This window comes from Blastomyces dermatitidis (assembly GCF_000003525.1).
Source record: "Blastomyces dermatitidis ER-3 genomic scaffold supercont1.1, whole genome shotgun sequence".
Classification (NCBI taxonomy): Eukaryota; Fungi; Ascomycota; class Eurotiomycetes; order Onygenales; family Ajellomycetaceae; genus Blastomyces; species Blastomyces dermatitidis.
Window position 1 is genome coordinate 1,676,828 of NW_025544774.1, and position 5,553 is coordinate 1,682,380.

Sequence of the window (5,553 nt, forward strand, 5' to 3'; positions counted from 1 at the left end):
GTATTTACAAACTTCAGTCTATATAGTTGTGTGTAGTTAAGGGCCGCTAGCCCTATTGATTACACAAGAGATAGAAATAGAGGTAAAGAATCCGTGAGAAGCGAGATTTCTTACAATAACATCATTTATAAGAGATTAAAAAAGAAGATAGTGAAGAGTCTTATATAGTAGTAGTAAGATCAGAAGAAGTTCTGAGAATAATTTGAGATTAAGATAAAGAGAGAGAGAGAGAAGAAGAGTATTACTGTAAATAAATAATAGCAGAAGAAGATTAAGAGAATATTAAAGTAGAAGATAAAGAAGTTAAAACTGATAAGTTTTTTATTTATTAAAGATAATAATTTTTAGTAATACTTCTATTCTCTAATTAATTAGTAGAAGCTGACAGAGAAGAAGAGAATTAAGATTTTATTCAGATCTTAAATACACTTCATAATTCAGAATATTGAGAAGACAGCTCTGCTTTCTGAGTATGTCAATCTGCTTACTACTGAGATAGAATCTGAGACAGCAGATCAGAAAATACAGAATTTTAAAATACAGATTAATCTGACTGAGAGAGAGTAGTGAGAATTCTTCTCTAAGAAAATAGTAAAGAGAGATTTTAAGATGATTATTATCTCAGATAAGAAGAAGAAGAAGAAGAATAAGAATAAGAAGTAAATTATAGAAAATAATAAGAAGAATGAGAAAGAGAAGAAAGATAATAAGTAGAAAAGATTTTTTTCTTTTTATATTAGTTAATTATAAGTTTATAATTATTAATAATTGAAATTAATTTTAAGTTTTTAAAAATTATTGTACAAGTTGTAATCAATATCAGAAATAATATATATATATAGCCCCGGTGGCCGAATGGTTAATGCGGCCACCCAGTAGCACCTTGGCGTGGGAAACCAAGGCGCGTGGGTTCGAAACCCGCAGGGGATATATTAAATCTGAAACTCAAGCACCTCAGGTTTCTAATAAATACAGAGATGTATAAATTGCTTCAATGAATTGCTCTATGTTTCTGAGCTGAGAAGTTATTATCACATGTATCTAATTATCACTTCTTTGTATTTTCTATGTTCTTATTATCTTGGTATGATCTCAACACCTGTATTTTCTCCTGTATAATCAACACTTGACCTGTATTTAACATCACGCAAGAACTCATCATAAGCTCCGCTTGCATATGAGTATAATGAAAGAATAATAATAATAATAATAATATATATATATATATTTAACTATCATAATTTAGAAATTATTATAATATATAAGTATCAATATTTTTTCAATATTAATATTTATAATATTAATATATTTTTAATAATATTATCTGATAATATAATTTAATAACACTATCTTTTACAATATTAATATATTTCAAGAAATATGATAGAGATTAATCAAGATTATTTATTTACTTTTATATATTAATAATATTCAATCTGAGTTAGTATTAAAATTATAACTAAGTTAAGAAAGAAGATTATTTTCTCTTATAATAATTCTTCTTATATATATCAGTAATTAGTTATTATTTTTATTAAAAATAAATTATTATCTTTCTTAAATCTTTATTATATCTTCTGAATTTACTTCTTTCACTTCTTTCACTTCTATTAAAGATTCATAAACTCTTTAAGAAATCACTGTGAATTATAAAGTCTATATTGTTTATAATTTAATACAGAATACTCTCTTTTAATTATAATAAATAATTACTTTATTTTTCACATCTGATTTCAGATCATAAAATTTATGAAAAACTTAACACAAATATTGAGATAAACTATGAAATAATTATAAACAGATTGTATTACAGATTACTGAAGAGTTGTCAGAATAAGTATCATAAATAAATATGTTAAAGATATATAAATCTTATATATATCAAGATCTGCTTATTATATTATCTATATACTATCTTATATATCTATTTCATACAAAAGATAGAGCTATTTATAGTAAAATATATATGTAAGTCAAGAGAGCTAGCATAAGTAAGTATTAGATAAGTATTGTAGTAAGCTGATAATAATGAGAAATATAGTAGTAATATAATATTAGTAATGTTTAGTAGTATATAACCTCTTTTTCCTGACACACCTTCTTCAGTAAATGTAACATGTAAATGAAAGTGTAATTAAAGCTGTAATAAAAAGAGTGTAGATGAATCTGTAGCAATTACATCAAGATAGATTATTTATTCTGCTTACATCTTGATAATATCTGATATATTAACTAGGCCTAGTATCTTGACAAATTCCGTATGTTTCTGAAGTGGCAGAGTCTTAGTGAGGCCATCTGCTAGCATCTGAGCTGTAGACACTCAATCAACTGTAATATCACTGAATTGAACACATTCTCAGATTAATATCTCTCATCTGAATCCTCTCATCAGAATAGAATGATGATATCATTCACATAGAAGAAGACAATTAATCAATCATTTGAGAAGAGGCAGCAATTCTCTGACATAGAGGTGAAGCCTAGCATTCTCGGATTCTTTGCAATGTGAGTGTTTTTCAGCATCTGTTCAGTGGTTCAGTGAATCTGGCAGTTGAGATCTATGAATTCTTGAAGTCGGTATGAATGCTGTTGATGTAGATGTATTGTTGATAACAGTAAAAACAGTATTAGAAAATAAATTTTGAGACTTGTAGAAGTCTGAGTGTGAATGAGAATGAGAGAATGCTTCATTGATTATTTGAAAAGAATTGACTTTGGCATTTGCAACTGCCACAAGGTGGGCAGCTCTGTGATTTCAGGCTCGTGTATGATTATCTATCGCAGCTGGATGAGTATTAATATCAACATTAATGTTCCGTGTACGATTAGCTATCGTAGCTGGATGAGTATTAATATCAACATTAATGTTCTGTGTACGATTATCTATCGCAGTTGGATGAGTATTAATATCAACTTCGGTGTTCCGAGTACGATTAGCTATCGCAGCTGGTTGAGTATTAATATCAAAATTGGGACCTGTATCAACATTAGGGCCCGCTGGCTCTGGCGTAGGTTCAGGTGTTGGATACGGTGTATGAGATCTAACATGGGGACGTCTAGATATTTGATTTTCCGCATTAGATAAATAGCTGGCAGGGGTCGCAAAGCTCGGTGGTAAGCTCATCCGCAGCGTCTTCTAGATGGGTGATTTGAACGCCAGTTGCATCATTTGCAAGATTTTGAATGGCGATTTTTGAAGAATGTCCTAATCTCTTATACCACGTAGACTGAGTAGCTATAGAGATCTTAGGTTTTTGAGAAGGTTTTGTAGAAGTGCGTATTGGCAGGTTGGAAGAATGATTTATTGAAGTATGTATTGACAGATTAGAAGAAGAATTTGTAGAAGTTGAAGAATTTGATGATATCATTTTTTCAGATATAGTGATGTTAGGAGTGTGAGGTGTGAACTGTGTTACTTCAACGCGTGCAAAGATTGTATTATCTGCGCGTTTTCGCAATCTGAAGTCTTTTCCATCATAATAGATGCCTTCTATATGGAAACACGGTTTCCATGCAATGATATTTTGTAGAATAGTTGAAGGTTATATTGATAGATCTATCTACAGGAACATAATATAGTGATGGGTCACGTGATCTAGTGGGATCGCTAACCGCAACAGCCGTAAGGGCCAACACCCCCCCTCGAGATAACAAGAATCACATACAAAAAAAACACTCAAACCACCAAGATAGTCTGTCAAAATCAAATACAAATGTAAAATTAAACATTCCCAACTTTTATACCTGTAAGACCTAGCAAAATTATGAATTATGCAAATGTCATAGTATTTAGAGATTTAGTGAGTTCATTCACTGTTATCTGAGTAGTGAGAATATATTCTAAATCAATGACTCTCTGATTCAACTGTCAATATGAAAAATGAAAATATATATTAATATGTTTGCTTTAGACTGTAATAACTGTTATCTTTGTAAGATCTATAGCATTCTTATTATCAGTGAGAATCTGTATCAGAGATATAGTGATAAAGTCAAGCTTAATCATGAGATTCTGAATTTATATTACCTCATGAACTGCCTTACTAAGAGCCATATATTCAGTCTCATTAAAACTTAGAGATATATAAAATTGCTTTACTGAATATTATGAAATTGAGCTGTCTGTGAGTTTAAAAATGTAACTGAATGTTGATTTTCTATCATTATTCAAGAGACTGACTCAATTGAAATCTGAGTAGCTGAAGAGTAGGTAGAAATCATCAGAGAAATCAGAGATAATGAAAAGATTGATAGAAACAGAAAAATTAATAAAAACAGAAGAAATGATGAGAATGAATCTCTCATACAGACTGCATCTGTAGAAAATACTCAGATTCATGATTTCTTTTAAATAATGTATAACATGTAATAGAGTCTTTCAACATTGAGATGTTGAATCAATGTTTCATTGAGTGAGTAGTGAGACAGTATGAGTGATATCAGAATGTGTTTTAACTACAAGATATTATAAGTAACTCATATTATATTAATATCACTGAATTGTGAAATTAGTCTCTTTCTCAGATATAGAGAAATTATCAGTACAGAATTCATTCTTCATTGATATTCTGATAATAGCTGTATTATCAAGATAGAAATCTTTAACAAGATATTTAATATATTGATAATATATTAAATTAATTCTCTTATTCAAATAATTGATCTTTATACTTAAATACTAGATTGACTGATGTAGATTCTTAACTTTCAATTTCTTACTAAGTATACTTACTAGTCAATCAGCATTCTCAGAAGCTTCAGATATGATGTTAAAATCATTAATATAGATTATTATATAGAGATGATATCTGAATGTATAATATCAGAGTACTGAATCATGAGTACTGACTGTAAATTCAAGATCACTCAACAGAGCTATTAAGTAATCATATCAGATCTTTGCTGCAGAGTTCAGACTGTATAGACTACTCTTAATCACACAGACAAGTGTTTTCAGTGAATCTGTCTCAAATTCAGTGAATTATCTTATATAGATCTTCTTAGTAAGATACTTATAAAGATATGTTATCACTATATTCACTTAACAGAGTATTCAACTATGTAGTACTGCTATTATAAAAAGAATACAATTGATAGTATCAGTGATAACAGAAGTGTAGATCTCTTCTCTAGAACTCTTCTTAAATCAGTTATTATAAATCACTTAATATGATTTTCTAAGAATATTATCAGAATCAGTATTTAGATTCACAGACTTATCTTTCTTAAGAAACACTTAACAGTCTGAAGTAATTAATTCATCTCTCAGAATATCAGATCTAGAGATCAAACTTCATGTATTATATCTCTTCAGATTGATAATCTCATATTATATAAACTTCTTTTAATAATCTTCTACTCTTTCTGACTGAGATGTGATATTCTTGTAGAACTTTGAGAGATTGTCTGTAATAAGACTTGAAGTGTAAGTAGTCAGTGATTTCATGAGCTGTAATCATATGAAATTCAGATTATCAATGTCAGAGACATCTTTATTATCAATCAGATGAATATCAGACTTCAGTTTAATAATATAATTAATAAGTTTCACAG

General features: G+C 29.1%; 1 pseudogene across 1 annotated transcript; it reads left to right on the forward strand.

Moving 5' to 3' along the window:
• Positions 1-841: 841 nt before the first annotated feature.
• BDCG_16080 lies at positions 842-930 on the forward strand (annotated as a pseudogene). The gene has a single exon. The product of its transcript is annotated as a tRNA-OTHER (tRNA).
• Positions 931-5,553: the final 4,623 nt, after the last annotated feature.